The sequence below is a fragment of the Condylura cristata genome, unplaced genomic scaffold (genome assembly GCF_000260355.1).
Source record: "Condylura cristata isolate star-nosed mole 26May11 unplaced genomic scaffold, ConCri1.0 scaffold00020, whole genome shotgun sequence".
Taxonomy (NCBI): Eukaryota; Metazoa; Chordata; class Mammalia; order Eulipotyphla; family Talpidae; genus Condylura; species Condylura cristata.
Genome location: NW_004567121.1, coordinates 17,729,900 through 17,755,403, shown reverse-complemented (window position 1 = coordinate 17,755,403; position 25,504 = coordinate 17,729,900).

Here is a 25,504-nt window from a genome sequence, read left to right as displayed (position 1 = left end):
TGTGTATTATATACCTCCTGTGGGGACTGAGAAAACAGTCCTGAAGAATATGACCTTCACCAATATAAATACCCGCACAGCCTGACTCTTTGTGAAGACCAGAACAGACCTTCTGTTCTTTTTTTCTCAAACCAGTACAACTGTGTAAAGACATGCCAGAAAAAGGCAACGCATTCCCATGAGTCAATAGAGAGTCTGATCCTACATCCCAATTTCCAGGGGCAGAGCCTATTAGTGTGCATTGTCCTGACATCCCATTTGGCCTAGTTAATCCCTTTCACTCTCAAAAGTATTATCTTTCAGGTAATAAACACAGGATCTTCAATAGTTATGTTTTAGCTATATTAGCTATATCATTATATATATATCTTTTATTACAAAAGTTTGTTTTTACATCATTTTGTACATTTTTTTTCCATCTCAATTGTAATCCCCACGGGTTTCCCATCACCCAGTCACCCGTGTGCCATCACTCATAATATATTTTTTAGAAGCCTTGATGATAGGTTCTGGGGGGAGAGTGGGGGAGGAATAACCCAAAAATGTGCAGAGAGGAAACAGAGTGGAACAAAAGGTTGAGTGGAGCATTTTCTGTTGTCCCTAAATTAGCACCTAAGCAAAGATGAAGATGAAGAGGCTTACATATATGAAACAGATGGTCAACGTCCGAAGTCACAAACCTGTTTCAGAGTTCACTGGGAAACAGTGAACTTGCCCCAATATTCCAAAAACAATCAATCCTCTGCCATCCCAACCCCCAGCCCTACCACTACTGTCAGCTTATAAACAAGAGGAGACAGAAGAAAGAACCTGTAAGACTCCTGAGTTATTAGCAGAGAGGGTGATGCAGCGACCTTGATGGAATGCAGACCCTCCTCCCAGGGAAAAGGTAGGTTCCCAAGGACCATTCAGACAGGTGGGAGTAATTTGAGAAGAAAGAACCATGATCTCATTTCCCAAAGGATGCCTGCTTATGTGAAGAACTCAGAAAATTTCTCCTCTGTGTCTAGAAACTAAACTGGCAAGAAAAATAAAAACAAGTGAGAAGGAGAGATTGGAGACTGAACAGTCCCCACATGGAGTGGCAGAAAAGTGTTCCTTCAAGGTCACACCTTTACAGAAGAGAGAAGTTGCTGTCTCTGTCCTGTCAAGACCAGACCCAGGAAGGTCGACTACCAGGGAAGGTGAATTCTAAGAGTTTGAATATAAACCTGAGCAAGACATTCTCCAAGGGCAATTGTGTGATAAGGAGACACCACAGTCTCCCAATGTTAACTCCCACAAGGAGTCATTCCAAATACACATGCATTTCCATAAAGTCCACATGGGGACACCTGTCACAAAGAGACCATCAGTGGCTTGTACTGTTGTCCAGAAAGGCTGTTTTAACAATAAAAAAAAAGTCACAGTACTGCCCATTAGGGAAAAAGACACTAGTACCTTTCTTCTTCCTGCCAATCAGTCTTAATATGTAAGATGAACTAGAAAGAGAAGGACAATGAAGAATCTTGGTGGTAACACACTTGCCACTCCAGGTCATCAGAGCTGCAAGATTTAACTTAGATAGCAGTTCTAAATTTTAGACTGGATAAATTTCTTTGAACTAGTAGTGACCAAAAGATTTCAGATATTGCCCAATATGCTATGTATGATGCTATTGAGCAACAAAAGCAAGACAAAATCAACAGACTTGACAGCAATAATTAGAGCACAGTAAAATTTCAAACTTTTACCTAACCAAAATGAAGCTTATTACCAGAATTCAAAATCAAGTTTCGTTTTTAAAATTCAACCTTTGGGAATTGTTACAAGTATTCAGGCTCCTATAAGCCTGGAAAGCTACCGTAGCCTTGTGTCTAGCCAGGACTGACTTCAATCTCCACCCACACTCATGTCCGAAACATTAAATGCCTGCTCAGGTTCACTAGTTCCTAACAGTGGTTTCACTTAACGATGTCAGACCCAATGATTAGAACCTGTTGGTTTTCCTGACCATCTTCCAAGGTTGTGCTCTCTCCTCCAAATCCAACTCTAAGGTTTGAAGAATCCAAGGAGAGGAACCCAACCAATGGACTCCTCTCACAGGTAACCTGACTCCCAGGTAACAATCTTTTGTCTTCTTTTGCATCTGTTTCCCCTGCTCCCTAAAGCCACATTTTTTGAAAAAAGGAAACTCTTCCTCATAAAAAATATTGAATATCCTTCTCAGAAAAGTATGACTTGTGCTTTCAAAGGGTCTTCTTTTGAAAACATTCTGAAACATGATAGTAGGTCTACAAGTTTCAGAAATGGCTGATTATTTTTTAAATCCTCTTTCCAACTCCCATTTGATTAGCAAGAAGGTTAGTCTACCACTAGTAAGTCATCAAACCAGAATCACTCGGGACTGGTGTCACCAGGTCAGAAGAGTATAAAGCCAGTTGAGCTCCATCAAAAACTGGTTAAGTATCTAAGGCTTATCTGAGATGTGGGTATCTGAGCCCCTTCTGTACCCTTGTCCTTAAGAGTTTTGTAATAAATTCTTCATGTGACAGAAGTCAAATGAATGTTTGGTCAGGGTTCATAGATCTGACTTTATCAGTAACTTGAAATTAGCCTCAATCAGATCTGCTCCAGAATGTGTAGCTCTGTTTCTGATCTTTTCCTGGATTTGACCCATCAACTTCAATATTTACTCACCATTGCTCTTTAGTTTACCACCGTGTTGTCCTATTGGCCCACTGCCACTGTGGGAGAAAAGTTAATAATAATAACTCCACAGATACTACAGTCAAGTCTAGATTTAAAAGAAAAAATTTTTTCTATACATTTTCTTTTCAACACTGCTCATGTTACATAGAATGCCACAAGTCTACTTCAATTGGTCCCAAGCCTCTAAGTTTCAGGAAGAATATAAATTTAACTATGCTCAATCTCTTACACATACACACACACAACTCCTCATCACCATGCTTACCCCCACCACTGGGATGTACAATTTAAAAAACAAAATAACAAATTCTGGTATTTGCAATATAGTTAAGAAATAGGCTAGAAAGAAACCCATTTAGCAAAATATACCATAATGAACAAAACACAAAAAATAATTGAAAATTAACCAGAAAAGGGGCAAAGCTTATGAGACCCACTGAACCAAAGCACTTAGATAATAGATTTAAATGATATTAAGCATTTATAATCACGATGTTGCCAAGACTACTTCTGAGTTTCTGTTTGATGAGGAGCTCCAAATTTATGTGCAAAGCATTTATCAAAAACTATGTGCTCGCTTTTGCACAGATACTTAGAGTCAAAGTAACACTCAGAGATGGACTCAACTGCCACTTGCAGATAAAGTAGTAAGGTTTAGAGAGATGCTTATCTGAAATGGACTGTAACAAACCAATTTTGTTTGCTTAATGTTCAAACTAGCCAATTTTTTTTTACTTTTGCCCTTGGTAATTTTATTTGTTCTGTCTAAAAATCTGTGGTGTATTAAGAGACAGGCAGGAAAGCTAAAAGTATTATAGTGTCCCACACACACCCCCAGTATAGCATATATAGAATAGAACCAACCTTCTTGTTAGCACTCTTCCCATCTTCCCCATTATTTCACCACACCATAGAGTCCTAGCCTCAGAGGGTTTTCAGGAAGCCCCTAATCATCTTAGAAAATCCTAGTATGTATTTGATGAAAAGGAAATCATGCTAACCTAGATACGTTGTTTTGAAATTCTGAAAAGAACATGGGCTTTTTGTAAATACAGATCTGGGATTAGATTCCCGCTCCAGCTGTGAAAATTTAGGATAATCATATCTCTAAACCTCACTACTTTACCTGCAAGTGGCAGTTGAATCCATCTCTGAGTGTTACGTTGACTGTAAGTATATGTGCAAAAGCAAGCACGTCGTTTTGATAAATACTTTGCACGTCAATTGTTGGTCCTCATCAAACAGAAACTCAGAAGTAGTCTTGGCAACATCTTGATTATATAATGCTTAATATCATTCAAATCTATTATCTAAGTGCTTTGGTTCAGTGGGTCTCATAAGCTTTGCCCCTTTTCTGGTTAATTTTCAATTACTTACCCTTTTAATTTTGGCTAGCAATTCCTAGATTGTTGTTTGCCCTCAAAAATCACCTGAGGAAACAAGAAGATTTGTTTGTACATAATTCAAAACATAATCAAGATTGTGATAATCTGTGATGCTGAAACCCCACAAGAACATAAGGGGGAAAAGGTGATAAGGCATCATTTCCCTTTGATCACATTTTTAACAAAACAGCAAAATTCAGCAGTGTTTAGCAGCTTATAATTTTTAACAGTTTATATTTGTAATGGAAACAGGAAGCTATTTCCAAGACCTCTTTTTTCTTTGTTGAAACAAAATCTGCATTTCTAATCAGCTATATGGAAATTACATTTAGGCAATCGTCAGCAAGAAGGTATAAAATAAGTGATTGAGATCATTTTTACAGTGGCGGGGAGGAGGCAAATACTTTTTTCAATACCATGATAGTCCTCTCCTTGCACCCCCACTCCAAAAAGAAAACTCTCATAGGTCAGTTTTACATTAGACAGATATAAACCTGGCTAAAGTTTAAAAAAAAAAACCTTCAGGGGATTGGTATTATCTGTTTTTATCCACCCAAAAAATGTTTACAGAAGTACACCTTAGAAATTGGAGATGGCCTGCTAACCTACCTACCTATTCCATACAGACATGTCCCCATTCCAGTGAAAGAAATGTATTGACTTCCTTGCAGACAGCCCATGCTATTCTGAAGTTCACTTAGGTCAAGCTCAGGAAAACTAGCACTGAAAATGTACTAACTATAACAGAACTACTTCGCTGCTTAGACAGAGTCTTGCTATGAGACTGCCTGAAGGCATACAGGAAGAGGCATACTTCTGGAGTTCTGCTGATTCCCAAGTAGGTGCCTAACAGTGAGGTCTTAGGTTGGCAGCAATTCTACCAAGAGGAGATGGTAGTTCCTCTAAAGGTGCTTGTTCTTATTAGACAAATATATAAAAGATCAAGGAAGATGAGGACTTCTATCAGTTCTAAGGGCTCTAAAGGGTGAGTGAGCTGGTGGCTGACCTAAATTTTGAAGAGAGAAATCTCTGCCCCCTTCCTTTTATCCTACTAGTCAGTACCCAACCACCAAGTTGTCATCTGAAGTTTGTGAAGCCTAGTTGTAGACCAGTGACACATATGAGATCTGAAGTAGCGTAGGCCTCCCCTGATCACTTTTCCCCCTGTGGAAGGAAGTCCTATTTGGATACCTGCTTCCTGGTCCACAGAGAACAAACAGGGGAAGCCAGAGCAGCAGGTCTGGTTTTCCTCCACCTCTGGCTTAAGGAGACTGGAGACGTGTTACTGGCCTGCGTAAACCTATCTTACATATGAGGGTGAACAGCCACATCACTGGTTGAGTGAGGCTAAGGAGCTGATGAAAATGACATGAGAGGAATTCTGAGCATCAACCTTCTTGCTGTTAACTTGAGTAAACACTGTTTTCCAGCCACTCCATATAATTCTCTAGGTAGATATTGTGTTTTCCCACTGCTGGTATCATACATGAATCAGTTTTATGCAAGTGAATTCCAGCTTGTTTTTGGTCCAAAACTGCCTAGAGAGCTCTCTAGTTATGATCCATTTGCAAGACATGGCACCTATTAGCTTCTCAACAAATATATGAATCCTTGATTGAATGAAATGACTTTTATCTTTAAAATGTAGCTCCAAACATAGATTGGGAAGCTTTCGCTCATTACTTTTTCTTTGTTCAGTATCACTTTTCTTTCCTGTGCATTTTAATAATTTGTGTTCACTTCCATGCTCTTTCGCACATAATAAAACTCAGGAATTTCAGATAATGTTATCTTGAATCATGATAAAGAACATACACTTTAAAAAAAATAGAATACATCTCCTTTTTCTCTGTATGACTCTGTTTGGATAAGGCCCTTTCTTTAAAAGATTAAGATAGGCCCTCCTTGGTGGCGCAGTGGGTTAAGGCACAGCACTGAGAAGCTAAGGCCACTTCTGCATGAGTTCGATCCCCGCCTGCCCAGGAGGTGACCACATGGCGTGGCAGACCTCTCCTGACCCGCCCGCTGCTCCCCTCAGCAGTGTACTTCGTTGATCTGCCTGTTCTGCTCCCCACTCTGTCTCTGGTGAATCCTCTCACCACCCTTGCACCTCTGGCCTGTACCCCAGCTCTGTATGCAAATAAATAAATCTTTAAAAAAAAAAAAAAAAGAGCTGGGAATTTGCATGAAAAAAAAATAAAAGATTAAGATAAACTTTGCAGAGAATAAAATTGGCAAAAGTCCCTTCCTTCATTTCAACTTTACAATGCCAGTGGGCCTTCGCTGTACTTACATGATTCATCTACCATGGCTAATTATTCTAAAAGAGCAATCACTTCTTCCTTAAGAGTTTTGATTCTAGTAGTAGAGAAAGCTTCTATTTACTGTAAAGCCTGTAAGATATGAACCGAGAAGTTCTATATGACCAAGTCTCTAGCCATAAGAAAGTCTTACAGAAGCCAGTACACACACACACACACACACACACACACACAGAGATAATACAAATGCTAAGAAAGAATAATGCTGGGAACCAAAGATTTACTGACAAGGAAAGAATTGAGCCTTGCATCCAAGCTTGGTATGGGACTAGCTGAAGGGGAGAACAAACTGATAGCCAACTGGGCCTCGCATCTGGGAGATACAGGTGGGAGGAACTGGACCTAGCACCAGGGGACACAGAGATGAGTCACCTTTGGAATGTGAACCTAGATCTATAGAAAAGACTCTTTCCCCCTATTGAGTTGGCAGTAGCTGGGAACCCCACCCTAGAGGCACAGTTTCAGCTGCTGTCCAGGAGCAATAAACTCTGCTTGCTCAGCCTTTCTGCCTCCGGCTTCCTTTCTTGCGGCTGGTCACAGAAGTTGGGACTCTTTGTCCCCACTCACAGATTATTGGGGGGCAGAACAGGCAGGGCCTCATTGGCTAGTGGAGATTCCTAGAAAAAGGGGGAAAAGGAAAAAAAGGGGAGCCAGCGTCAGGAAGACATGGGAATGGGAGTTGGGTGCAAGTCTTCCTGCTCTGCCTTTAGCAGAGGTTTATTTTATACACTTCAAGCAGGCAGAAGGATGACATTAGCATATGAAATGGGCTGAGATCACAATCACCTTTTTGCTAATAGTCTGGGGTCCTTTTGACCTTTAGTTGCGATTATAACACTTTTAAAATCAATCTATCAAGGTTAAAACAGGTACATAGGTTCACAAAGTTTAAGACTAATATTACTATATTTACCACAGTGAAGATTAACCAAAATGAAGTCCCTTAAACATTATCTATAACTTAATGGCTTTTATTTTCATAGAGACATCCTAGGGGGTAAAGTAAAGTGAGGGCAGGAAGAGGAAATTTCTTGTAAATCAAATTAAGGTAAGGTTTATTTTGAAAAACTTGTTAGAAAGTTTAAGTGAGTTTTGTTTTTTTTTTTAAGTCTAGATGTTAGAAAACCTGATTAGCTCTGCATAGGCAACTTGGGTGAATCTCCATATCTAAAGACTAGATAGTAGGAAGTTTGAGTGGTTATTTAGAAACTGAATAGAAGGCTATGTGAGATAGAGTGATAAGATTTGGGTTTTCCTTAGTCTGACAGTGAGAGAGACTTTGCAGTAACAGCCATTTGTTTTTATTAATGGCTTTTGACTTCAAGAGGAATTTCTCACCCTGGTGCAGTACTTGCTTGTCAGGGCCAGGTATGGCCTTCTGAGGCTGAGGCAATCCAATTGTAAACTGAAGGTTGCTCAGAATATTGATATTACGATTATACAAAAAAGGGAGGTCATAACATAAATTAGTGTGGAAAGGCTGATTTTTCAGAGCATTTCCCCTCCATCTGTACTACTGTGTCTGTCGACAGAGGTTGCATAGCTTGTGTCACAGGAGAATTCAAATTATTAGTTGTCATCTAGCTAAACAACTGAGAGTCCTGTTCTTATTTCATTCATTCATTTATTCATTCATTCACTCAATAAACCTGTTCTATGCCAAGCACTTTGCTAGGCACTGGAAATACAAGAGAAATCTAGGGAGAGATAATCCCTGCCCTCAAAGGGTTTGTAAACCGTTAAATCCATATATCCTACCACTTATTTTTATGCTTAAATTAGTTTGAATAGCATCAGAAAGTTTTCTAACTTCGGCTACGGTATGAACTGAACTTCTGTGGACATGTTTGTGAAGTTAATCATAACAATTTTTGTGACAAAATCTACTATTAAACAACTAGATTACCAACAAATTTTGGATCTTGATTTATGCCAAAATTACTCAAATTTCCCAACAGAAACTAGAAAATCCTTTTCTGAACTACTCAAAATCTGAGATTAAGTCTTTGTGATTAAAAAAAAAAAAAAAAACCTCTCAAACTTTTTCTTTTATTTAAAAAGCCCTTAATTTAAGTACAATGTGATATAATTCATAGCTCTGCTTAGGAAAGTGCTATTTTACTTCTCTACATCAAATCAGAAGACTAAAAGAGAAATTTACCTCTTTTTTCCAACCAAGATTCTAAAACACAAAACTGGACCATAGGTGCTTACATAACATCCCCCAAAACCAATTTGTGCTAACATTTGAAGATATTAGTAATGACATCTGTGTTTAATGTTAACATGAGTTAGACCAAGAAAATTAGTTCCTCTTCTATGATGTGATCTTTCCAAAGTAGATGTGAGAAGCCTTCATAGGGCCCCAAAAGGGGAAGGGGGAGGGAACCCTTCCTCAGGACTCTGGGATGGAAGTCCTGATGGTCTTCCTGGCCGTGGTATCAGAAAACTAGGACACTGACCCATGCAGGACTCGCCACTGAGCTGGATACCTCCTGCCTGGGTCATGGCATGTGCAGAAGGCCTGACTTTAGGAGTGGATTTGGATGGAGGTTGCTAGTTCTTTCCTATGCACCCCCCTAAGCTCTCAGTAATTTTTCGAAAGGTATTTAGGGTTTTTCCCTCCCATGCAAATAACAACAATAACGACACTACTGATAAAGAAGGAGGAGAAAGGTAGTTTTCTCGCCTGCATGAGATGGCACGTGGATCCTCCAAAGGATAAAGACTCCTCCAAGTTCTTTACATTCCACGCCTTTCTCTCCTGTGTAACTTCACTCTACCATAATATGGTTTCCTTCTTATGGCTTTTCCATAGATTACAGTCATGGGGCTTCTCTCCAGGTTCAGTTAGTACCTATAGATAAAGAGGTCCCTGGTATTTAAAGGCTTTCTCATTACACTCCAGGGATTCTCCCCTACCAAAAGTCTGCATTTTTCCTATTATGGAAAAATGGTTTTTCCCAAGCTTCATTCTTCCTTGCAAGGGTATCTGGTTTTGAGACTTCTACACTTGATCTTAGCCAAAAGGCCAAGAAGCAATTGGTTTTGAGACTTCTAACTGCAAAGATGTTTTACAGAATTTTCACCTCAGCCCTCAGATCTCTCTTCCCTGCCTACTGAGCATGTTGGACTTAGGGAGATGATTCTCCACTGAGGTTCAGTTCCTACAGTTCTCTGGCATCAGTTTTCTGCTGAGGATCATCTGAGAGGATTCGGTAATACCAGGCCTCCTGGAAAAGTCACCAACACTTCTGTCACAGATTCCTGTGGCCAGATCATCAGCTACCCTGGAGTCACCACTGGTTCCTGTTCCCCTTCTGGAGACAGGGGTGTCTGGAGCAAGCATCACAGTGAAAAGCTGAAAATTCCCCCTTTGCAATGTGAAGAGAGTCTAGGATGGCTACTGGCACCGCTTTCTAGGGTAACGGTACTAGTGGACCCAGGCAGATCAGCAGCAGGGAAAGAGGAACAGGACATCTTTGCCAGGAAGATGGACAGGACTCTGGCTTCCCAGAGCAGGTTGGGTCCCAGAGTGGGGAGGGTGGGGAGGAAAGTTAGTCACTTCAGCCTAGCAGCCAAAAGTCCTAGTGTCCCCCCACAGTGAGGACTAAAGCCCATTGCCTACAGAGTAAATTTTCAACCCCTGATCATGGTTTAAAGTACTTTTGTCTAGACATTGCCATCCTTTCTGTTCTCTATCCTGTCACCCACCTCCACACACACTCTATACAGTTTTCCAGTCTCACCACAGTCACATTAAGCCTATTATTTCCCCACAGGCTTACAGTACTAACCCTGTCACAATCAAATTCACAACAGTTTCCTCTGCTTGCAATAACCTCTGTTCATTATTGAAGGTCTGGAGAATTTTCACTCAAATGTCACTTTATCTATGAAACCATACAAATGTCCTCCTCCTCTACACAAAGAACTGAGCTGTCCTTGTTCACAACTCTCACACACTTCAATATTACACAACAGTTTCAAAATTTGGTTTTTCTTGTTTTAAATTGGTCTGAAACCCTATTCAGTGAAATCTGCACACATGTACATGTAAATGTGCACATGAATTACTTTTACAGTTCTTCAGAAGTCAAATTTTACCATTAATCAGTTTTTATACCTCTTGAGAGACCACCAAGCCTTTATGATCTCTTCAAAAGGGAGCTGATGTCAGATACTCACAAGTATGCAAACTACAGTCCAGGAGGATCTGATGGCAGACAGTCTTCCATTTCTAAAAAGTACTAAGTGTCTCTCTCCTAATCTAAAATCAGAGAAATAAGAGTTGGGGAGGGGAGGAGGCAGTACATTCTAGGCTATAGCATTTTTGGATAGAAGTAATTAATTTCTTTCATAATTCTCATCCTACATTCTGATTTAGTCAAAATATTGCTATTAAACTTGTTATTGATCCAACAAGCATTCAATTTTAACTTTGGAGTGAAGCAGATAGATGTAACTGATTTTTGTGTTAGTCTAAATGACACTCAGTAATTAAGTGAGACGCTTTTTTGAAAAAGTCTTTAAGCTCTGTGATTTTAATCACCTGACAAAAAGTTCTAGGCCTTTCTCTTTTTTTTCACCCCTCAGGGAAGGAAGTATAGCCAAAGTAATTGTCTGTATCTCTGAATTGGACAAGTATGCATATTCTATTCTATAAACTCATTACAAATGGTGACCTGTTTTAACTTCTTACCTTGGCTTGGAACTTCAGAATCAATAAGTATATGATTTGAAAACATTAGAATGAATAGAATTGAAATGACTGCTATCAGACATTCCAAAAAATAATCAAACTAATGTCGTCAATTCAAATGCAACTTTACTCACTTTTTTATGATTAAAATTTTGCTTTAAATCTAAATTTCTCACACACACCCCTTCCAAGATGATCAATGATTAGGATTTTATTTGCATTCTGCCAGAATGATCTGTTTACATATCACTAATCACATTTGCAATCACACTACTTTTGCTGATGAAGTTCAATTCTCTATTTAAAGATCTAAGAGTAAAATATTATGTGTAGAAAGTCAAAAGTTAACTTGAAGAAATAATCCCCTTGTAAAAATTTTCTATTTTTAAAAAATGAAGATTACGAAAGGTAGAATATCCTTTTCTGGCTTCTGCATAATAAGCCATTTCACAACTACCAAACAATACAGAAATTCATAAAAAAAATTTTCCTTTTTATTCCCAAACTTGTCCTTGTTTGTTCCTAGTTCTTATGATGAGCTTTTCTAGTCCCTCCCATCTTCCACAGACCAAATCCTAGTAACACCCCTTTTTATGCTCTGCTTGGGCTTAGATTCCCACTCAACCTTTCATCGTCTATCCAGTTGAGACTGGCTGCCTGAATTCTTAGAGCATAAAACACAGAAGGAGAGGAGCAGCGCTAAATGCGGAAAGAGCACAATGGATTATGATGTGGACTGTCAGTTGCTTTGGTGGTGGGATTGTTCAGGAAACAGCACCAGAAGGGGAGAGTCTTATACTTCCAAAATACTAAAAATGTACACTAATGTTAACTCAATTTAAAAAAAGCAGAAAGTTAGCAATATCTTAGGAGTCATAAAAACTGCCGGGACAAAGTAGTATTTACAAGAATACAATATTGAGAAAGTAAGAGAGTTAACAAGGGAAATAATGAAAAAATGCAAATATAAATGAGCATTAATTTATAATTTTGTAACTTCCTTCTCATTGGCATTAAATACAAATATAAAGTAATCACTCTAACTACCAAAAATAGCTGTGGTGATAGCTATTGCTTTATGCAATGTAGTTTCCAAAAAAACAAATGAAAAAACAGGTGCCTCGAGTACAGCTTGTTAATATGACCACTTAAACCAGTAGCCTTGTCTATATATGGAAATATTTACATAATAATAAGGCACAATTATTTTACTCAGTGAGGGTATACCTGTGACACTTCTGAAAGTCCAGAAAATATTTACTCACAACTCAAAAAAGAGCATTTTATCCAGCAAATTCCTGAGAAGCTTTTGATTTTGTTTGTAGATTGTTGAAATTTGTTAAAAGATTTATCTTTTTAACACATTTATCATCAAGCGTTTCTTCCTTTTGTTTATACAAGTTATCCCTGGTTATGTTTATTACCATTTTTCTCATTCAAATTGAGTAGGTCTGTTTAACTTATTAACCGAGACAATGTAGTCATATTAATCAACTACAAGCTCTATCATCTTGCCCTTGGATAACTCATCTTGTATTGTTTTCTTGTTTGCCTCTATCTTACAATAGGATGACGGTAGCTCTGAAAGGGACCTTTAGAGGATGGAGTTGCAATAGCTTTCAATATGGTCTCTGAGAAGCAGTCATGATTTTCACAGATATAGCTTCCCTATCTCCCAACCAACAACCAAGAAAGCTAATTATTTAGTTAAAATCTGAGATCTAAAGTTAAGACTATGTACTTGGCTATTCCCTTTTATTTAGTTCTTAATCTTCTCAATATTTTTATTCTTTTCCTCTGGGAATCATTAATGTCAACATTTCTGGAAAAGTAATCAAATTTATAGACTGTAAAATTGGACATATGGATATTCAAAAAAAATTTATAGTCTTCATGAGAAGTGCTGAACAAGAAGTGATTACAATAAAATTTACTTGTAATTTATGCCCCAGATGTTGCAATTTGGTTATTTAGAATACCTTGGGTAAAAATAAGAATTAAAAAAAGTACTGAAAAGAAGAAAATTACAGATATGTTGCTTACAGCAAGTTTTTTTTAAACAAAAGAAAAATCTAATTATTTCCATTAATGCTGAATAAATAATACAGTTACAGGGTTCAAAAACCACAAAGTATGAAATGTCCACAGTGACAGCCTTTCTCCCAGGCTTATCCTCAATCTAGCACACCACCTCCTCCACAAATTCCACTGCTGCTCCTCTGTGTCCTTCCAGTAAAATTTTATATACTTATAAATGAAGTACAAATACGTATTCGTCTATCCCCTCCATTTTGCACAAATGTAACTACCCTATACATACTACTCAGAAACTCGTCATTTTCACTTATTATACTATAGCCTCCTATAAATTGTCATCATTAATTGAATTGTATTTCTCCATATATACAGCAAGAATTTCATCCTTATAAAGGACCAACCTCAAAAAAATTATAGTTGTGACCAAAACATATTAGCCAGAGATTTAAAAAGTAAACTTTAAATTAGTGTTAAAATACTTAAATGATTGTTTCCCAAATGTCATACATATAAATACAATTTTCAAAATGATTACATAAGCATGAGTGCATGGAAAGGTGTGTGTATGTGTGTGTGTGTTTGTATAAAAAGGTATATGTACGTGTGTGTGCATGCATGTACACAAATGTATTTAATATTTTTTTTGTTAGCTGGAATTTTTAAGGTTTTTTTCTTTTTGTGGCCTGATTTTGGTGCCTAAATTCCCTTTGTAGCAAAGTTTAAAGCATGGGCATGTGATACCCACACTTTTTCTCTTTTTTGCAATAACTACTTTGGTTATTCACCATCTTTTGTGGCACCACAAGAATTTCAGTAATGTCTGTTCTGTTTATTTGAAGAGTGTCACAGAAACTTGATAGCAGTGGCAATATATCTGTATATTGTTTTGGGTAGGTATTCCCTACTCATGGACTGGAAAAATTACATTGTTCAAATGATCGTTTTATGCATAGCAATGTACTGGTTCAATGGTATCTTAAAGGGGGAAAGGTTTACCATGTGAGGTTTCTGAGCAGAAGATGAGAAAAAGTGGGAGCGATTATCTGCTGTGTCCAAGTGCAGAGGGAAGGGACAGTAGTAAGGGAGTTTTATCATTTCCACTGTACAGTGTTCATTCAACTTTCTATTTTTTAAACTGCTTGAATCACCAATTAGTATACTGATGTTGGAGGCAATCCTCAAATAAATGGACAGATAAGAATAAGTCATAAACATCTTGGCAAGATGGAATCAATAAAGTTGTAATCAGTAGATAACTTCATTGATTCCATTTTGCCTATTCTAATCTGATTCTTGCATAAAATTAATTCTAATTCTAAATTATTTTTTAATTTCTCTTAAAAATAATCACAAAATAAAGTGGGATGCTGACTTACTTAGAAGAACTATTTCATACATAATAATTCTTATCCAAAAGCCCTTCTATGCAAATTTTATAGAAATGAATCTGAATGTAATTCTAATGAGATGCTCCATGATGATCTCAACCATGAAACCACCAAGCTATTCAGTTGGGAAATATTTCTTGATGCCCTCATTTAGTCATGGAAAATGATCCAAACCTAATGAGCCATCTGCATTGATTTTGATTAAATCTCTCACTTAAAAGATTATTTGATCTCATCATGAAGAAGAAAGCTTAACTTTATTTCAATTTTTTTTACCTTTACAATTTTTTTCCAACTGGAAACATACTTCCTAGTGTGCATCTTGCTATCTTAAACATCTTAAATAACAGGAGGATTCTATTATTTATTTCCATAAGGCATCCAGGAGGATGCAGAATACTAACCAAATTCACTAATGAATGAAATACTTCATAAAGAATGATGAAATACTAGGACATTTCCCTTGGAGTGGAAATATTTAAAAGGTGCTGATGAAAAATGAACAAAATCAGATAAATAAACAAAGTCTCCAAATGTGACCATACAAACCACTGTGTAATCTAAATGTGTCCCCCATACTCACACCTGTGTTCACATGTTAAAATTAAATCCTTGATGTGACAGCATTTAGAAGTGGGGGGGGGGTCTTTGAGTGGTAACTGAATTGTGAAGATGAAGCTCTCATGAACAGAGACCCCCAGAGTGGCATTCACTTGTTCCTTCTACCATATGACAACATAGAAAGAAGACGGTCAACTAAGCAGGAGGCAGCACATGTGGAATCTCAGCAAGTTGATCCTGGTCCCAGCCTCCAGAACTGGTAGAATCAAATTTCTATTATTTATAAGCTACCTGTTCTATGATATTCTGGAAGGCAGCTATGCTCACCATCTTACCATCAGTGCTGCAATTATAATATTCCGGTATAGCAACACATACTGACTAAGATACTAATCTAGTTGCACTTCATTTGGACAAATAAAGGGCTATATAATTTTATCATAGTTGATAGATAAAGAAAAGGCCTGGTTGAGTACCTCCTCCTTTATTTATTTACAGTCACTCCTTTACTTATTCTATTAAAAATTAATTGTATAGTTAGAAGGCTTCATCAGAAAACTAGAACAAGTTCTAGAGAAGGATCAAAACCATTAAACATTCATACAACATACAGTATAAACTACTATATTTCCTTTATTCTACGATATTAATTTTTTCTCATATTTTTGAGCTTTTAAAAATCATGATGCATTTATAATTTATACATACTTTTATTAAGGATGGGTTTTGCCTCCAACAACCAGAAGCTCCAAATAAACACACACACACACACAAAACATCCAGTACCAAATTATACCTTCTTATTGCTCAAATGAAGGACAGTTCCCCATGGTGCATCTGAATGATGAAGGCCAGGTATATCCTCAGGGCAAGGAAGACTGCTGGGAATCACAGTTCCAACTTCTAAATTAATAATTTCTGTATTTTCCCCAAAATGGATAAACAAAAGAAGATAAGATAAAAATGACAGATATCCAATAAATAGTAGGGAAGGACTTGCTGCAACTAAGATTCATCCAAAACATAACAGACTACCCAGGATACTGCATATCTAAATTAATACATCTAAATAGAATATCCACACAGTGATCAAATTTTAACACTTACAGGTAAAACGGTTTTAAGACTCAGTAACTATGCTCTTACCCAAAGGCAGGAAAAAAAATAGCAATGACTGAGGATGTCATCAAAATTATACATGACACAAATGCAACATCACAGCCTCTACCAAAGGCTTTGAAACAAAGTCTAAGTTGCAGCATAAAGAAAAGACCTGGACTCAATCCTTTGGGTATTTGTGACAGCTTGAGGCACATTTGATAATTGTGGACAACCAGAACTTCATTATTCATGTGTGCAGTAATGTTTACATGTTCTACTTAAAAAGCAAATTGCTAATGGGCAGGAATTCCATGTTCGCATCATTCGAGCACACATTGTAATTCTTTCTTAACAAATTAAAAGAAATAAGAAAGCCTTCCTCAGCTGTCACTTTTCTACTTTGCATTTCTTTCCCTATGGCCCTAGTTTGCAGGTCAGTTCTTACAGAACCATTTTTAAAATTGACAGCATAAACCAAGCATGCCACTGACAGATAAGCCCAGAAAAGGATTTCCATAATGCTGCAGGCCTTGCTGATGCCTGACACGCGCAGGACAGGCACCTTTTATGAATGAGGATTGCATCATTACATCTCAACATTAGAACTGTCCTCAAAACAACAGAACTCAGCAGCATTCCTCCAGATAAGATTAAGAAAATATAAAAGGAGATTTGGGGTCTTCTTTGTTCATCAAATGTGGCTACCATTATTCTCCAAGTGATTTAACTTGCAAATGCATTTTTTTCATCTACTCCAAGGATCCAGAATATATGGGGAATACAAATTAATTTTTAAAAGCCCTTAATAAATTCTGGTAAAACTAGGAATGGGTACTTCAGGTCATGTAGTAATTAGGGGATAATGACTTTAAAGGACTTTTATGTTGAGCTGCTCAATGTAAACATACATGTAATGGAAGTCAAAGCCTCCCCTAATACCACAATGAAGAGATTCAGTCCATACAATGCAGAACAGTTATTTTGTTCATCTTTGCTGGCTGTGCCTTACTGCAGTACAATTATATTAAATAAAACTGTAGTCTAGGAATATCTTTCATATAAATATTGGTGACTATCAATGTTAAATGTACTCCAAAATTTATTCCTGCATCAATATTTACATATAAAATTATTTTAACAGTTGTGCAGTGAACAAGAATTAAAGACTTGAAAATAGAAAAAAAAATTATCTATGACTTAAGTGACTAAGGTTTACTTTTATAAAACTTTTTTAATCTAGCAATCTTTTAAAGCATAAAATTAATAGAATTTGGAATGTTTTATACAGATTTTAGAAATAACTTGAATTTGTTTAGGGGGCTGAATTTGGCCTCCATGAAAACAGTCCAATTTTAAACTTAGAATATGAAAACAGCCACTGAGAAGTAGTGTTCCTGTAAATCATTATATTTTATCTTACAAAGTCTTTCCTTTGGGTCCTCCACTTCAGTCATTTTTCACTCTACCCCAGATTTTTGTTTCATTAAAGTCCCCCCTCCAGCATTACAGAGGGGGAAAAGTGTTAAATCATTTATGAACATTTTATGAAGGGCAAAAATAAAGTAAAGTAGTAGATGAGAAGAGAAAGTACTATATCTTCTACCAATAGATAACTTGATTTAAATTCTGGTTTCTTCCCTCCTAACCCCCCACCAAAAAAAGAAAAAATACAAACAAAACAAATTGTACTAGATCTCTAAGAAAATCATCAAATAGGTTTAAAATCTGAGTAGAATTTGCCTGTGATCCATGCAGCCTTTCCATGGGTCTTAAATTTGAGGTAGCACAAATGGATCTTTTGCTTTTACCACCTTCCTTACATCACTGACAAAGGAGTGAACTGGTCTGCAACTCACAATATTTCCATCGATTAAATAAGAGTATAGTTTATTTTCTTTTCTACTATTTTTCTTTATTACAAGAAAAGAAATCCCACACTTCACAAAGAATTCAGGATGGAGACTTGGGCTAGGGAAAGAATATAGACTATGTCCATTATCACTAACTTATTAAAATGGAATTATATTGAGACAAAGAAACTAAGAATTCCCAACCACCATTGTTTTTCTTTTCCCTACAGAGTTTCTAATGTCCTTACATTTCATTTCTGTGTCCTCATTCTACTTTTGGCCATCAAAAATATTGTACTAACTCCTACTGGCAAACCACAGTCTAGGCTTTGTGCCACTCAAGATTTAATAGAAAGGAAATATCTTATAAAAGAAAATAGCTTATACTCTTATTTATTCTATGGAAATATTGTTAGGTGCAAGCCAAAATATGAGTTTTACAACCAAATAATAAATAACTGCACTAGATGAAATTCAGAACATGAACAGCAGAAGGTTATCATGGGTAGACGAATATGCATTTTTTACCTCTCTTAACAGTAATTTCAAATTTTTAACAAAAGGCACAACTTGCTTTTGTAAAATGAATAAACAATGTTTGTGATTCTTGCTTTTAAAAACACACAATTAGGTTGCAAAGATCCCTATTCTTTTATCAGACCTATGGTCTTGCAGGATAATCATATGTAGGAGAAACTCTTCACAAATAGAGTGATCAGCGGGTGGTAAAGGCAGTGCAGTGGCTAAATGCATGGGTTCTGAGGTCTGACTTATTCCGAACCACAGCTCTGCATGATTCTCAAGGTTTCTGAAGTGCTCTCAACTTGGTCTTCTCTGTCGTAATAAAGTGGGACTAATGATACCCCCCTACAAAGTTCATGATTGCAGTGAGGATTAAATGAGGAGATACATTTATCCAGGGATGTTACATAATACAGACTTAATAATGAACAAAATAATAATTTAATCATAATATTGACCAACAGTATTCAAAATTCACAATTTATACTATATGTTAGGTCCTATTCTAGTACATCCATGATTTTCCTCATCAAATTGTAGCAACTCTTTAAAAAAAAAATAGCATGACCTACTTCTTAAAGATTTATTTATTTGTGCATACAGAACTGGGGTACAGGCCAGAGATTCAGGGGTGGCCAAAGACTTCACCAGAGACAGAGTAGGAAGCAGAACAGACAGATCCACGAAGTACACTGCTGAGGGGAGCAGCTGGCGGGTCAGGAGAGGTCTGCCACAACATGTGGTCACCTCCGGGGCATCGAACTCATGCGAAAGTGGCTTTAGCTTCTTAGTGCAGTGCTTTAACCCGCTGTGCCACCAGGGAGGGCCGGGTCATGCTATTTTTTTAATGTTACACTTGTAAAAACTACAATATAGAGAAGCCAAGTACCTGAAGTTCAAGCTTCATAAAGCACCATGTTCATAAATACCCTGTTTCATGGTCCCTCATAAAACTGTCATTTTTGGCAGTGTATATTAATAATAAGTTATAATTAATGATTCATAGGAATAATTTTATTAGTGTGTGATAGCGTTGCTCTTACTCTGAATTTTATTTAGACTTTATTTATTTAAGACATTAAACTTATTCCAAAGGCCATCAATAAGGAAAAATGAAAAGGGAGGTTAGAACTGATCCCCAAGAGTGTATGTTTCTTCTTCTGATCGAGGATGGTATTGGGGTTTGTCCAATTACACAAACTAGCCTCTAAGGAGTCATCGATGGCACCTCAACATAGCATGGCAGGAGATGAACTATGTTCTAGCTTTGGGTCTTGAAACAATTTTTTTCTTCTTTTCAGTGTTCTCAGGGTGCTTTGACAGCATTTATGGTGGTTGGCCTTGTAAAAGACAACTAAGAAAGATAGGTAATAATAAACCTTCCCTCATATCTGTTTTTCTGGGAATAAAAGGCAATATTCTGTTTTCTTTAGAAATCTTACTTTCTCTTGTCTAAGGAGAGATTAATGAAACCCTTACATAATATTCTAAATTATAAGCCCTGATCTTTCTCAAATTTTTTTTGAAATATTAAAGAAAATAACTTCATGTTCAAAAAAAAAAAAAACTAGTATATTTTCACCCTGAATACAGAGAACTAGTTTATTTTCTATGATATTTTTGAGGGTCACAGTCATCCTTCATATCAAGTGGGTACATTTACCTGCTGCTTTTCCTTATAATGTAAAGCTTAATTAAGAATTCCCTGATAGTATATATAATGTATTTACAAGAACCTCAATACAGATTGTATCCATATCAGAGAGCAGTATAATAATGATGATCACTGATGGCAAGAGGTTCTTTGTTAAATTACAAAACACTAATGTTTTAATTTACTCCTCTCTCTTGTAATCTGGATAGTTATTAAATTCATAAGCTTATTCTGTCCTCTGAGCAAGTTTCATGCTGATTTATAAGGTGTGGAAATTTTAGTCAGCTCTGTTCTTTAGGATGTTATTAATCAAAATCTAGAAGGAGATGCCTGTGAGGCGTTGGCTGTTGTAACTCTGCCACTATCAAGGATATTACTCACAATGAGTTTGCATCTCTAGGCCTCCATTTTATCAAATATAACATAAAAGATTTAAACAGATTATTTTCTGTAGATATTTCCCAGTCTAAATTTTTATGGTTTTAAGAGATGTTTAGTTTTAAGAGATGTTTAGTTTTATGTATTTTAGTTCATAAAGTGAAAAACTTGGAAAGCCATTTGCATCATCAGAGGCCTATAAACATTAAATTTTAACTGTTCAGAACACAATACTCACATTATTAGTAATGATCACTGGCTTTTTTCATGCTTATTGCTCTAGGCATACTGCCATGTCTTTTGCTGGGATCCTGCATAATACAATCACCAAATCTCTGTACCAAAGCAAGCCATACCATTCACAAGTTAGAACATTACAACTAATTGATTCAATAAAGCTTTTGAGATAAATATCATCCAATAATAACAAGAGCTAGCATTTGAAAGATCTTACCATTGTTCTGTTCCTGCGTTCCTCTTAATAATGAAAACTTGACATCAACAAGGAGATATGATTCAAAGATGATCAAATGCTGTTTTTGTCTCAGGATTTTAAATCAGAATGATCCAAACAAACAAATCTAACCCATAATAGAACTGAATGACACACAGCCCGCTCCTGCTACTAGAGAGAAATATGCTTGACAAGCTATCCCTTCAATAGTCCACACTTCTAGGTGTAGACTGTTTGAAATTCTTAGAATTACAACCCAGGAGGGATTTTATGACATCAAAAAATAAACATGCTAACTCTCAATGTTGTTATTTGTGTTGCATGGAGGTTGATGATAACTTTTTTTTTTGGTCTCAGACCTTTCTCTGGCAGAAAAACAATTAGTGGAGGAATTTCTGCTGATTCTGCCAAATAGAATGAATCAGTATTCTTACATCCCAGATGAGGAAGATACCTACACACCAGCCTCCTTGTTTGAGTCATTTAGGTAATGAGCCATGAGGCAGCCACTGATTAATCTAAATCTTGGTAGCATAATAGAAAGGCATACTTAGCATTGGAAAAGAAACATCTAACCTGTGCATTCGTAACCTAGGACAGTTTGACCTGGGATTTAAAATCTTGGCTGCAGGAGTCTTTGGGACCACTGAAATGGGTGGGGAAAGTCTCTGTACATGTGCTGGATAGAGGCTCGGTGCTTAAAGTTGTCTCAAAGAAGCCTAAGCATCAAAGATGATAGGGAACAACGTGCAGTATTTCTGCTTCATGGACTAGCCCAGGGACTATGGATCAGCAGAAAGGATTACTTAGATGTTAAATTTCATATACTCATCAGACAACCTTCTGGTTTTAGTTTTAATTTCTCTATACAGAATTTTAGGAAGATACATACCTTACTGTCAATTACTGCTTTAGTTAAAAATAAGTCCAACTTCAGGCCCTCCCTGGAAGTGCATCGGGTTAAAGCACAGCACTAAGAAGCTAAAGCCACTTCACCATGAGTTCAATCCCCACCTGCCCCAGAGGTGATCCACATGGCACAGCTGATCTCTCCTGACCCGCCCACTGCTCCCCTCAGCAGTGTACTTCGTCGATCTGCCTGTTCTGCTCCCCGCTCTGTCTCCGGTGAGTTCTCTCACCCCTCTGCACCTCTGGCCTGTACCCCAGTCCTATATGCACAAATAATTAAATATTTTTTTAAAAAGTCCAATTTCATGAATTTGAAATAGATTCTTTGTGTCCTTTTACTCAGAAGGTTTCAATTTCCCCAAATCAGTTATTGATTGAATTTTGAGACCCACCAGCTCCTGCTGGGTGCAGGAACAACAATGACAAAATCCATAGCCCCATAATCACAAAGCCTTTCACTACCACAGCTTTAACCTGCCAATATTAAATGTTTTAAAAGTTTTCATATTCTGGTATCTTTTCCTTCCTTTTTTCCTTGCCAGGGAAGAAACAATGAGCAATTTTGTGACTATACACTTTTTTCCATTCGAAAAAATAGAGTTCCTGAGGATATATAATAATCACGTCTGTTTAGAGGAAACAAGATAATCATTGCTCCTTTATTGAGATCAGTGGACTTCATTTTTTGTGCTATGTGGTGGGATGTAGTAAGTTATTTGGTCAGCTTTATCCCTAACAAGTTACTGATGTGATATTTAAGAAGTTATATTTTTCTATTATATGTTCACATAAAGGTGTGCTGTCTTCAAAGGAAATATGCTAAAAAGGAATCCATAATGGTTCTATGATGACCTTCCTTGACCAACACAGAACAGAGAATTTAGATGACAATGCCAATTCTCTTATTTAGCTGAAAAATATTTTGTATCTCTAGGTTCCAGCACAAGATGCACCAGGGAACTGCCTTTTCATGCCATTATATCCACAGGGAGTGCTCCTTTTACAGTGTTCTCCACTGTTTCCCCGAGTTTCCTTCAAACTCACAATCATCACACCTGCCTTCCTATGGGCCAGGGTCATCCCCCACCTACTGATCTTTATTCCTTGGGTGGCTTCCACCATTTGATATGATCACTCCTTTTCTAAATGCTGATTCCTTGGTTTTGCTTAACTGCTGAAATTATCCTCTCTTGGTCTGTCCATAACTATCCATTCATTCTTCCTCATATCCATTACTGACTATTCAGCATTAAAACTCTCCTCTTAAATGTTGTGTTCTAGAAGCTTCCACCCTGGCATATTTTCCTCACTGAGCAAGTCTCATCTATCACTTCTACATGTCAACATTCAGAACAGTATCTTCATGACAGATCATACTGCTGAAAATCTAGATCCAGTGGATTTAAATATCAACCAGTCATCCCTCTGCAGGTATTAGAAACACCTGCCCCCAAATGATGCAAAATGAAATTCATTATCCTCTCTATATTCGCCCTAGCAAAACTAGTCCCTCTTTCTGTAATCCCACCTTAGTTTAATATACTTACCACCCACCTAGACGTTAGAAGTGACCAACTCTAGACCTTCACACAAGTATTTGAGCTAAATCCTCATAAATAAATAGAAATGTGCTAATTTGAAAAGAGTATTTCAAAAATGAAACAATATTTTCAAAAGTCATTGAGGTTTTTCTTTATGTATTCTTTAATTTAAAGTTCATTAAAAAAATAAAGGATAAAGAATAGGAAAGCCACTGAGTCATGAAATAGTATAATAGTATGGTATGTTTAGAGACTGATAAACTATTTTGGGTTAATCTATAGGGTACAGCAGATCAGATTCTCCCTCCATTCAGGAGGGATAATAAATGGAAAGTTATAGGGAGACCAAGAGAAAATTTCAGCAGCTAAACAAGACATGAAATAGAAGCAAACTGGGGTCAAGTTGTAAAGGATCTTCTGTATCATGTCACACTTTGTACTTTAGTCCAAAAGTAATGGGAAGTTTCCTATGATGCTCAAAGAACCAGAACTAACTTTAGTAACAAAGCTTGTGGCCATTTTATAGCCTCACAAACTTCCAAATTCTCCTCTCTGGAGTGAGCCTTTCTTAAGAAACCTGTATCTCCAAGAACTCATTCAGTATTTGTTGCTCTAGTTTCAGGAGGCTACAAACCACTCTGATAATCTTCCCAAAAGGCCATTACAATGAATATTTATCATGTTCAATAGCCATCATCTACTTTCCTCTCTTTCAGAGGCAGAAATTCAGTTTTTCTTTGAGGTCCAACCCTCTCCCACTAAAGTCCATGTACTTCCAGTGGAGGTGACTCCAGTCCAGCAACTCTCATCCACATCTTCTCTTCAGCAATAGACATGACTCAATTAAAGCAAATCATCATAAGGTCCAGGCATTTTGTTTCAACTATTTATAGTAGTGTGATCTTTTCTATTGACTATGAACTAAGAAGACATTCAAAGTATAACAACAACCAGTTTATGCTCACAGAGGATTTGCGGATGAAGTCAACATGGAATAAAAAGAAAACAGAAGATGTCCTTGCTCTGTGCTGAGTGCCATGGTAATGTGGTGGGCGTGGGGCCACTGCCCTTAGTAAGCTTAAAATATACCTGAACATGCATAGCAAGAAATATATCAGGAACAGTTAAGTTAAAGAAGAACGTTGGGGTATTACTTTCTCCAATGTATACTGCAAGAGTCAAGAAAAGTAAGAGAAGAGAATACTGAGCTACCCAAACTTGAGAAGGGGAGTTTGAAGGCATATGAAGTAGGTGTTCAGACTCTCACTTCTCTCTCAATTTCTTTTCTTCATTTTCCCTATTAGCTCACATTCATTAATATTAATGGTAAAAAATATTCTTATTTTTGAAAGGTCTTATTACTATATTTTTCTCTAGAAAAGGATGTTATTTAAAAAAAAAAAAAGGTAGACTGAGAAATGACCATGTGACCAGCAGTCTATCCAGAGATGGTGAAGGAAGAAAGATGCTTAAGAAAACTAAAAAATCAGGAGTCAGGCTGATTGAGCTAGATGAAAGAACAGAAATAGAACTTAAAAGAACTTTGGACAGAGCAGAGTGAACACCACCAGTGAGCAAAACTGTCCAGGCATAGGAAAAGCACTGGAAGTTTTTATATGCATATATAGTTTTATCATGCTAAGAGGAATCTAATTGAGGAGGGGGGATAATACAAAATGGAAATTCCAAAAACAACTGCTTGAACTGAACCTAAAGAGTAGACCTGAGACCAAAGTACAAAGGTGAAGATCACAGAACGACAACTTCCTATTCAATAAAGCCTCAGAACTGTTCCTATCTGGCTCTTGCTGGATCAAGTAATGAGGCCATCTGCTTGTAATGCTAGCTCCGTGTGTGGCTTATGCCCAGAAATCTCCATGCCTTCCAGCAAAGTCATTTTTACACTGTACTTGACAGACAGAGCATGTGTTTGTGCTAAAAACACTGCAGGAAAGGGGTACAGGGAAGAATCAAAAAAGCCTTGACCTTGGAAGAACAGAGTCATGAGCT